Source organism: Ctenopharyngodon idella, chromosome 3, assembly GCF_019924925.1.
Source record: "Ctenopharyngodon idella isolate HZGC_01 chromosome 3, HZGC01, whole genome shotgun sequence".
NCBI lineage: Eukaryota > Metazoa > Chordata > Actinopteri > Cypriniformes > Xenocyprididae > Ctenopharyngodon > Ctenopharyngodon idella.
In genome coordinates this window covers 6,380,370-6,392,750 of record NC_067222.1, presented here as the reverse complement: position 1 = coordinate 6,392,750, position 12,381 = coordinate 6,380,370, and positions in this window count along the sequence as shown.

Sequence of the window (12,381 nt, the reverse complement as noted above, 5' to 3'; positions counted from 1 at the left end):
GGTCTGCGAGAGCATCAAAGGCTTCAAAAAGGTATGAATATATATAATTAAGAATTAATATTGAAGGGTTAGTTCAACCAAAAATGAAAATTCTGTCATTAATTACTCACCCTTATGTCATCCCAAACCCGTCAGACCTTCGTTCATCTTCAGAACACAAATTAAGATATTTTTGATGAATTCCGAAGGGTATATGACTCATCCATAGACAGCAATTTAATTACCACTGTCAAAGCCAAGAAAGGTACTAAAGACATCGTTAAAAACTTTGTAAACACAGTGCAGCTCCTGTGTTAGCATCACACGCATGCGTCGTGCTGCTCACGTGTACAGTGCTGGCCAGTACTGAGCCGGCGTTCTGACGTAAACACGGAAGCTCTGCACTGAGTTCACTGCGTCGACAGCATAGGAGACTTACAGGGGAGAGAAGAAATTGTTGAATAGAGTCATTATTTTTGCGCACAAAAAGTATTCTTTTCATAACATTAAGGTTGAACCACTGTAGTCATGTCGACTGTTTTAACGATGCCTTTAGTACCTTTCTGGACCTTGAAAGTGTTGGTTAAATTGCAGTCTATGGAGGAGCCAGAGAGCTCTTGGATTTTATCAAAAATATCTTAATTTGTGTTCTGAAGATGAACTAAGGTCTTACAGGTGTGGAACAACATAACCCTACTCACCCTGAGTAATTAATGAGAGAAATTTCATTTTTGGGTGAACTTACCCTAGACACTGTGTTCAGCAGCAATTATTAAAAATAAAAAAAATAAAAAAACATTTTTTTAGTAGATAAAGCTAGTTTTACTGTAAACATTCATAATAAGCATTATATTTCTGTGTTTATACTAATTTGTTAGAATGGATTGGAGTTAAAAATATATGATCACAAAAAAATAAAAATAAATAATAATAATAATTAATGTTTTGTGTTTTTCTTTTTCTTAAACAGCCAGAACCATTGGACACAAAGACATTGGCAGAGGCCTGCAATAAAAAGGAATTTACAAAAAACTTTGAATCAGGCATAAAAGTTATCTCCTACTACAATGTGATGATAGACCTTACACACACAGGCAGCGCAAAACACCATTTTGACGGTGAGACATTTGTTGATGGAAAAGCACTCATAATCAATGGAAAGCAGAATATCATAAATTCCATAAATAACAATAAATTTGATGAAGCAAGAGAGACACTTGGGAATATCCTGCACACTTTACAGGTGAGTTATATACGAGTAAAGCCACATCATTGCAGTTAATGTAAATGTGATGCAAATGTGATTGAAACATTACATTAGCACATGGAGATTCCAGTTAAACCACAGAGATAAAGTTTGATTTGTTCCAGGAAGAGAGTCCGGTTCACCTCAAGATTTTTTTCCCCTTTTTAACCAGCTTATGACATTAATTTCCACCTTGTCACAGTTGACTTTTGCTGCTCTTTTGGGCTTTAAAGGGTTTAAGGGGCCGGTTCACACAGAACGCATTTTTTGTTGTTAAAAACGTGAGACGCAGGTCACTGGGATGAGGAAAAAGTGGAAGGGACACTTTCTAGACTAAAGACATGTTCTTCAAAAGTTGAACTTCTTTCAACTTGAGTACACTTTGTTATGTCTACATTGTTTGGAGCATAAGAAACAAGTGTGAAAATTGAAAAAGGATATTTTATTAATACTATATTCACAGCACAGTGAACCTCAGGACTCAATTATTAAGAAAATAAAAAGACACTTTTGGCAAATTTTTTTTTGTTTTCACCAATCAATTTTTTAAGCTTCGGGCTATTTTTAACCAAACTTTATATAATGTTATGAAAGATATAACAGAATGATTTGATGTACTATTTACTTTATGCAATATGTGTGTAAACATGGCCATAAATTGGTAGTCCCATTCAATACAATGTGTCCATACACTGTATATAATTTGTATATTAATGTGTTCTTGATGCAACATATAATGGAAAAAAAGTATAATAACGGGAGTAATAACTTGGCAACATTTTCATAAGACCTGACACACGGATCCATTATACCAGGGGTTCCCAAACACATTCCTGGAGCCTCCCCAGCACTGCACATTTTGCATGTCTGTGTGTTTGATTAAGGAGACATGGAAAACATGCAGTGTTGGGGAGGCCCCAGGAATGTGTTTGGGAACCCCTGCATTATACTGTTACAAATGCATTTTCTTTCTCAACTGTTTGTTCACTTAAAACATAACTGACTGTGTTTACATGAATACTCACCAAGACTGGCATTTTGACATTATTTTGTGTGCAACTGACTGTTTAAGTGCAATAATCAGTGAAAAATCTCAATTTAGTACTGAGAGGTGGCTTTATGTGCACACACTTTGGGTGTGAGCGCAAAATCTGCGGGAATGAGTAAATTATGCGCAATATGCACAATCTACAAGCCCTGTAACACCAACAATATTCATCCAGACAGATCAAATGAAACAAGTGAGTGAGGGGAGGCGGGTTTGTGTGTCGGACTTGCTGTCGGAGAGATGAAGGAGAGAGAAAGAGCAGCATCTATTCTATAGAAAATGAGTATTAGAAGCATTTCAGATATTTCAGTATCGATATGTTTTGAAAAATCTATATTTTTGACAACACTACATTGCATGTAGTTTATTATTTCAGATGCCTTTAAAAGACTACAATTGAAAAATGTATATATGATATACAAAATTCAACACACCAAAGTGGCTAATAGGAGTGACTGCGTTACACGCCACTGCTGAAATACACACATCATCATACTGATTATTTTTATTTTATTATTATTTCTTGACAGGTAAATGTAGCCATGGAGGTTTTTTCGATTTCACAACTGGCATTGGGAAAGGCTCGGATGGTATCAATAAAGACTACAGTGATTCCAGCCACGGTTCTAACCATAATGATGCTGCAAATGTTGCCATTAAGGCCAGTGTGCAGCTGCTGGAGAATATCTGGAAGAGTATAGACAAAGAAGGTGGAGACAACTTTTTCAGGTACAGAGAGGCGACTTACTAACATGAACTAAAGACAGCAAATTGTCCAAATCTGTGAAGTTCTCATTAACATTTATCATCATAACATTTACATTTATTCATTTAGCAGACACGTCTATCCGAAGTGACTTACTAACATTAGAGGAATAGACCTTATTCATAGCAGTGCCATGACAGGTATGAAAGCGAGGCGGTGAGGGATAGACTTATCCCTTATCCCACTGTAAAAAGCTGTATAAAGCTCCTATAGATAAGTTATAATTTTTAACTCATGTTGTCTGTTGTCTACTGAAATTTCTTCTGAAGATGAACGAAGGTCTTGCAGGTTTGGAATGACGTAATGACGTTCACTAATTTTTTTTATTAGTGAACTAACCCTTTAAGTTACGGTACAACCCAATGAAGAAATTTATGTCTATCCCTCACAGCCTTGCTTTCATTTCCATTAAAAATCAAAGATGGCACTGCTGCGAATAAGCTGTGAAAAACCGGACGCATTTTGCTGCTTTTAGTGTGTCTCCTATTGAAAATGAACCAGACATATACTTCACTTTCCACTTCTGGCCATCTCTCGCGCGCAGTCGCGTCCGCACGGCTTTCAAAGTATACTCAACCGTGGATGAGCGCCGATTTCTGAGTTCGACACAGTTGTTTTTTTATACTTAACCAGACATCAGAGGGCACTGTAGTGTCCACTGTAGCCTTTTCTTCCATTTTCCTTGGATGACTGCACACAGTACTGTGTGTATTGCCAAGTAGTGGACTCTTCTGTCTCTGTAGTCTTTATCTTGCGCATGCGCTGTTGTATGCGCACCGTCCGCGCGGCCTCAAATTGGCCTGCACGTGGACAGGGTGTGCGTAAAACCCTTCTGATGACGAAAATTACGTAATGTCGTTTATCGTAAATTACGTATATCACCATAGTATGAGAAAGGAAATGTAAAAGATATATCAGAATTATTTTAATTTAAAGGGTTAGTTCACCCAAAAATTACATTTCTGACATTAATTACTCACCCTCATGTCGTTCCACACCTGTAAGACCTTCGTTCATCTTCAGAACACAAATTAAGATATTTTTGATGATAGACAGCAATATAATCAACACTTTCAAGGTCCAGAAAGATACTAAAGAAATTGTTAAAACAGTCGCTGTGACTGCAGTTGTTCAACTTTAATGTTATGAGGCGATGAGAATACTTTTTGTGTGCAAAAACAAAACAAAAATAACAACTTTATTCAACGATATCTTCTCTTCTGTGTCATTCTCATATGCTGTTTATGTCCAGAACTCTATAGGTCAAAAAAGAAGCCATATCTAAACATGATCCAGAAGCGCAGGTGTTTTCTCTGGGCCAAGGCTCATTTAAAATGGACTGTGGCAAAGTGGGAAACTGTTCTGTGGTCAGACGAATCAAAATTTGACGTTCTTTTTGGAAAACTGTGACGCCTAAAGAGGACAAGGACAACCCAAGTTGTTATCAGCGCTCAGTTCAGAAGCCTGCATCTCTGATGGTATGGGGTTGCATGAGTGCATGTGGCATGGGCAGCTTACACATCTGGAAAGGCACCATCAATGCTGAAAGGTATATCCAAGTTCTAGAACAACATATGCTCCCATCCAGACGTCGTCTCTTTCAGGGAAGACCTTGCATTTTCCAACATGACAATGCCAGACCACATACTGCATCAATTACAACATCATGGCTGCGTAGAAGAAGGATCCGGGTACTGAAATGGCCAGCCTGCAGTCCAGATCTTTCACCCATAGAAAACATTTGGCGCATCATAAAGAGGAAGATGCGACAAAGAAGACCTAAGACAGTTGAGCAACTAGAAGCCTGTATTAGACAAGAATGGGACAACATTCCTATTCCTAAACTTGAGCAACTTGTCTCCTCAGTCCCCAGACGTTTGCAGACTGTTATAAAAAGAAGAAGGGATGCCACACAGTGGTAAACATGGCCTTGTCCCAACTTTTTTGAGATGTGTTGATGCCATGAAATTTAAAATCAACTTAGTTTTCCCTTAAAATGATACATTTTCTCAGTTTAAACATTTGATGTCATCTATGTTGTATTCTGAATAAAATATTGAAATTTGAAACTTCCACATCATTGCATTCCTTTTTTATTCAGAATTTGTACAGTGTCCCAACTTTTTTGGAATCGGGTTTGTACAAGAGCAAGGAACTTACATTTTAATTGCAAAGGAAAACCAATTCATCTGCTATATTCTTCTGTCCTCTATTTTCAAGGGTAAGATTTCTTTATAAATCATCTACTGACCCATATGTCTTTATTTTTGTGGAACACAAAAGGAGAGAGTCACATAGAGTCACAGTTAGAAAAGAAACAGTGATAGTGAATTGTGACTCAGGCTGTCAGTCTCTTGATGTTCTGCCTTACATCTCCTTTTGTGCCCCAATGAAAATAACACATTTGGTACAAATGAAAATGACTAGTTTTATTCTTGAGTAAATATTGCTTTTAATTTTGTAACTTGAGACTATTTATGATAGCCTATAATTAACTTTTATACCTCTTTGTATGTGTATTTGAGTGTAAATGCCTTTTCGTTGTTGGTCTTGTATATTGCTCTATTATGTAGGCTATTCGTAACTGTATTTTGTAAATATTAAAGAAATGTTAACTGAATGTGATATGTGATTATTTTGTAAACAGGCTTTTCTTTTAATATTAAGTATTTGAGATTTTTAAAACAAGTAGAAAATGTGTTAATTGTATAGAATTGTTTCACCCAAATGAAATCAACATCAACGTTGGGTAAGCAAACCAATTAGATTGATTTTATGTTGAATACGTGTTGATTCTATAACGTCGTTTGCAGTGGCATAGCAAGTCAGCCCCGGGCCCATATGCAAAAAAAATAAAAAATTACAGGCCCCCCTCGGCTTTGCAGACTTTAATATGAATAAGATATCATCACTAACATGCAGACAAAAATGGTAAAAAAAACAACAAAAAAAAACCTTCAGAGCGTTATGAATCAGCGTATCGAATCATGATTCGGATCGCGTGTCAAACCGCCAAACTGCTGAAATCACGTGACTTTGGCGCTCCGAACCGCTGATTCGACACACTGATTCATTACGCTCCGAAGCTTCATGAAGCAGTGTTTTGAAATCGGCCATCACTATTTAAGTCGTTATTTTTTTATTTTTTTTTTGGCACACCAAAAATATTTTCGTCGCTTTATAATATTAATATTGAGCCACTGTACTCACATGAACTGATTTAAATATGTTTTTAGTACATTAATGGATCTTGAGAGAGGAAATGTCATTGCTGGCTATGGAGGCTTCACTGAGCCATCGGATTTCAACAAAAATATCTTAATTTGTGTTCCGAAGATGAATGAATGTCTTACGGGTGTGGGACGGCATGAGGGTGAGTAAGAAATGACATTATTTTCATTTTTGGGTAAACTAAAACTTTAATGGTAAAGGTGTGACTGCAGTCTAAGTGGAAGTGAGGTACACAGAATGGTAATCCCTTCAAGCTCCACGCTAAAACGTTTGGGAACCACTGAAGTAGACCAACAACTTTTTGACATGACCTGCAAATTACCACAATAGATAAATATCTAGGCGTACCTCAATGGGAAACAACTGACCTAAAAGCGCTGCAGCAGGAATGTTAACTTGTGCTTGTGAGAGAGAGTCATTCTGTCATTCTCCACGATGATTGGCCGAGAAGACGTAACATGAGATGAGATGGAGGACATGCCTTACAAAGTTCACGTTCTCCTTACAATCATGACGTAGAGGATCCACAGCTAGATCAATGAGTATAAGCTGATTATAACGACCATCATTTGAAGTGTAACAAAATTCTGAAATTATCGTACATTATGGGATTTTTTTCATTATTGATTGTACAAAAGTCAAAATTATTGTACAAATACGATAATTATCGTACGTCTGGCAACACTGAAACACATCCAATGTTGATCAGAAACTCCACCCTCTGATAACACTTACCAGGAAGAGACTGACTTTCTCCTTTTTGTCACACTGACTCGCTTCTTTGTTGAATCTGTGATCAACGAAGAACGAAGAGAAAAAACTTTCAAGAAGGATTTAAAACGTTTGTTTCATAACAGACAGCAGTTCTTTTTGATTCTCCTAGCTATTAATTTTTTGAAACGTTGATTCATAAAGTGAAAATGAAGTTTAGTTTGCTGGAGGTCAAACAGTGAAAATGGCTTCACCAGCTGAATATGATTATAAGTGTCCTGCATGTCGTGAAATTTTCAAGGATCCTGTTGTTTTATCATGTGGTCACAGTGTCTGTAAAGAGTGTCTTCAAGAGTTCTGGGAAATGAAAGAAACGAAGAAGTGTCCTGTCTGCAGGAGATTGTCAAGATATGAGCCTCCAATTAATTCCTGAAGGAGAGAAATGAAAGGCGTTCATCAGGATCTGAGATCTGCACAGTGAGAAACTCGATTTCTTCTGTCTAGAGGACAAACTGTAGGATGTGTGCTACAGCACTGCAGGATCTCTGTTATCTTCTCTCTGTCCTCACGAGAGCTGAGATGCTTCAGATCCTGCTACAGTTTCATTATAGAGCTTCAGTGCAGCGTTTCATTAGAGATGCTTCTAGATTTCACATGAATGATGTAGGCATCTGCTCCCTGCAGACTATTTCATGCATTTCTTTCTGTTGACATGCAGGATGATGCAGAACTGATGAAGAGACAGAAACTGTAATGACGTCTCTGTAAAACTGGCTGTGTTTATAGACTATACAACATTATAATATTATTTGCAAATTTATTTTTAAATCATTATTATTGGTTCACATTAGGGTACTCTTGTAAGAAAATAGCAGTGGCTGGGACAGACTTTAAGCATCACCTCCTGTTTACATTAAATAATCCTGCTCACAAGCAGGTTTAAGCTTACGGACCTGTTGCTATGACAGCAAGTCCAGGATAAGTGTCGAAGAACCGAACAATCCAAGATCATGCCAAATCGTCATCAATCAAATCAAGCTAACTGAGTTAGCGACGTACGAAGAACGGACCCCAGTGGCCTGTTGCACAAAGCCGGTTTCAGATGCTACCCAGGTAAGTTTGAGATTACCCAGATAGCAAAATATACTCGGACCAGTTCCGGTTAGATTCCCGCCAGTTTGAGCAAACTCTGGTTTTTGGGGCTCATGATGGTGGATTGTTTTTTAGCAGGGTTTATTGCCATGGTAACTTACGTTACACGGCTAACCTGCTCAAGATCAGGTTTTATTCTGGGTTAAAGATCGCGAACCCAAACTGAACCAATCAGCTGTGAGTAAAGTGACGGGTATATGATGCAATAAAGCCACGCCCCCTGTATCTCTCGCTCCAAATTAAAGCAGTTTATACTGAAAACATTTTAGAGACAAAATTGTTTATTACATTATATGAATTATAATTATGTATATGTGACGGATGTTAATATTAATGTATTTCACTAATCATCCTTTCAATTTTTATTTATTTACTTAGTATTAATTTTTCCAAGAAAACCTTATCATTTTGTTTTGTATCTTATTTTTGCTATTTTTGGAAAAAGTTATATATCTATTACGTGGTGACGTCATTTTTGTTCAGCCCGCGTTGAGAGCGCAGAGGAGAGCAGTAGGGGTAAAATCTTTGCGTGGCAGGGGCAGCTGCCACTGAGACCTGCCACTCGACCTGTCACCGCTATATGCGCCTGTCACTCGACCTGCCACGGCTATACCGGCCTGCCCGGCGACCTGTCACGGATACCCAGGTGAAAAAAGTACACTTCTATAATGTACTTAAAGTGCTCTATTTTCGCGCACTAATTTCGTACTTAACATAGGCTACTAAAAATTCTTCTTTAGTACTTCTTAAGATAATCTTAAGAACATTTAAGTGTACTCAACTGTGCTATTTTGAGACACCATGAAATATGAACTAAAATGTGCATTTAATATACTACCTCTGTATTTAAAAAATGTTTAGTTACCACTTGTAGTATGGGTTCAAATGTACTATAAGCGGTATCTAAATATATTTTTTTAATGAGATAGTATATTAAAAGCACATTTTAGTTCATATTTCATGGTGTCTCAAAATAGCACACTGGAGTGCACTTAGAAGTTCTTAAGATTATCTTAAGAAGTACTAAATAAGTTTTTTAGTATATTAAGTTAGAAATTAGTGAAAACAGAGCACTTTAAGTACATTATAGAAATGTACTTTCAAAAGGTCAGAAGACCCAATCCATGTTGCACGTGGCGCATTCGGACAATTTTGTGGGTGTGAATTGCACTCAAATGTTGACTCTTCTCTGACAAGAGAAGTAGTTATCTTCTATTGCTAATAATAGTTTATTCATTTATTTCAATGTGTTTTAAATATTATAATATTATATGATTGTAGGTTGTGGTTGTCATTAGAAATGTATGGAATTATACAATATAAAACTTTAAAGGCCGTTTTCTCAAAATGAGTTTTTTTTCTCACACTCAGAGTCAGATATATCCACTTCAGTAGCACCTACAAGCACCAGCTTTTCCAGTCTTATACTGAACTATATTCTGAAGGCTTTTCCAGAGGGATTTGTTGATATATCATTCCTATCCTGAGTTATAGCTAATTTTACTTGGGAAAAAAAAAACATGGCAAAAATTGTCAGGCTATTGATAAAACATGGCAATTTTTTTTAAAGGGATCCCCTGGTGTTAAGACTTGTATGGCTTAATATAACATAAATGATGTCTCTTACTGAAATATGTAGTAGAAAACCCATGAAAGATCTGCGTTATTTAAAAAATCCATTATATATTTGGACAATAGGCGGCGCCATTTTGTTTGCGTTCTAGGGCGATGATGTAGAATGGTTGCACTCAGTAATCAACAATTTTGTGTTTTTCCTGTCAATATGGGGTGCTGTGTGTACATTAATGAGGAAAAAAAATGAACTTAAATGATTTTAGCAAATGGCTGCAATATAACAAAGAGTGAAAAATTTAAGGGGGTCTGAATACTTTCCGTACCCACTGTAGCACTTTTCTTTACATAGTTGTCTTTACAGTCCTGGCTGAGAGTTGTGTTGGCACATATAAAGTAAGTGACCGTTATATTTGTTTCTTGCAGGAGGCTTAAAGAAAAACGCTATGACCAGCCAAAGATGCAGAAAAGGCGGTCTCCAAGTGGCTCATTTATGCTAGGGACCGGGGGTGTAATAGACAGGCCAAAAAGGCAACCCCTCAAAAAAGACTTCAGGCTTCAGGTTCATTTGAGGTGGAAAGTAGCTAATCCTATCTATAACAGTGAGGGGACACTGAGCAAAAGTTTTCTTAATGAGAGAAACCCCCCCCCCCCCCCCCCCCCCCCCCCCACACACACACACACAACTATTATGTATGAGGTGTTTCGGTCTACTGGACCTGAGTGTAATAATTGTAGGTGCTATGAAACTTAACTGTGTCCTCCTCCTAACTGGGCCTGCTGTGTGTGTGTGTATCCAAATGTCTGTGCATCTCTGTGTGTGTCTGTGCGCGTGTATGTGTGTGTGTCTGAGCGTAGGTGTCTGCGTGCGGGAATGTTGTCTTTCTGCCCCTGCTATTCCCACACAAAGTTACAAAATTGTTACATTTCAAGCACTTTCACCTATTCTGATTAAGTTCTAAGAAGTAATCACTAATAATGATAATCTTTTCTTTTTTTTTTTTTTTTTTTTTGAATTTCCTTGGTTTCTCACAAAAAACAAAAACGATCATAAATGCAATCTCACAGGGGTAAATGGCGTATATGAACCATGATGTATATATCATTGGTAATTGAGCTAAAGTAAACATCTGCTAAGTATTTTTTTACATGAATTGTTATGGCTGTATTGATTTAAAAGCCTAATAATGTGGTGGGTCCACCAGACCCGGTAATATTGGCTGTGTAAAAAAAATATGAACACGGGTTAAAGAACTGTATGGGCTGACTGTAAAATAAGTCCCAAAAATGAATTTTTTAGCCCATAATAATAATGGTTATTACCCTTATGGGTAGAATAGCAGGGGCTCATGATCAGCCCACATGGGGCCCAGGTAGTGTGGGCCCCAGATGGGAGAAACCTGGGTTGCCCGTGTGGGTTTTAGCTAGGGCCCATGTGAAGCCCAACTTCAGCCCATCTGGGCTTGCCCACATGGGGCCACCATGGAACCCCCGGACAAAATTAACTGGGCCCCATCTGGGCAGCCCAGATGGGGCCCACTCACCAGCCCATATCCAACCCTTATGGGCCCCACATGGGTGTGTTGGCAGGGTCATTGTCAGCGTAAGTACATTACCTTTGTTCTGATGTAAAAGTATATTGGCATTATTTTTCTTTTTTCAAATATATAAAATTACGTTTGATGTATGCATTGTTTAATGGATCTAAAAAAATCTGTATGTCATTCTCTTTATCGTGGTACTAAAAACTTTTTTTTTTGTAGTAGGTATTGACACTTATTCGACTCCGTTATGGAAGGTAAGCAAAGTCATACGCTTTATTATTTGTTTTGCTTTTTTTTTTTTAAATTCTTTAACGGTGTGTCAAATTTTGTTAATCTAAAAAGGCTTTGATTAGTAGCATAGGCTATCTTAAAGGTCTTACAATGCACGTTTCAAATGATTTACGTTTACACTGTCCTAAAATATATTAAATCGGTGCTCTTGATATCTGATATCTGATATCGTACAATTAAATGGAAAGCAGTTGCATAGCTTTACAATTGTTGGGTTCCTTTTGCATGGCGTTGTATTCATAGTGAATCACGTAGCTTGAGGTGATGCATTAGCGATAGGCTATTTGGCTCAATGTGTTAGTGAAACTCACGGTTCAAATAGGCTAATGAATGTTTCAGAATCAGGACTATATCCGTACTATTAGGTCTGTTCGACAAGTGTCGCTGAACAGACCGATCGGCAGTGGCGTAACTTTATTTTAAAAAAGTTGGTGGGACAGGAATGTGTGTGTTGGGGGGGTGGGGTATTGTAATGGTATTATTACAGTAAAATTAAATGCGCAAAATTTATTGACATAGACCTCATGTTTAATATAGTTTCATCCTTACATATAGCTACTGTGATACAATATATCTTAGTTTCGAGAGTATTTCCTTTAGTCAATAAATAAGTGGACCCGCGTTTATTATTAGATTGTCCTGATGGGCAGCGTGCCAGAGGTTCGTGTTTGTGTGCATTTATTAATTTATTTATGTTGTATGCATAGGCATATTCTTACACTTTTACAATTTTGATATATTTGCTCCATATTTATTGTTGTGTTGTATATTTCTTTGGCAAGGAAGTAGAAATGGATGTGATCTTCATTATTAGACTTTTATTTTCCAATTACTTGTAATT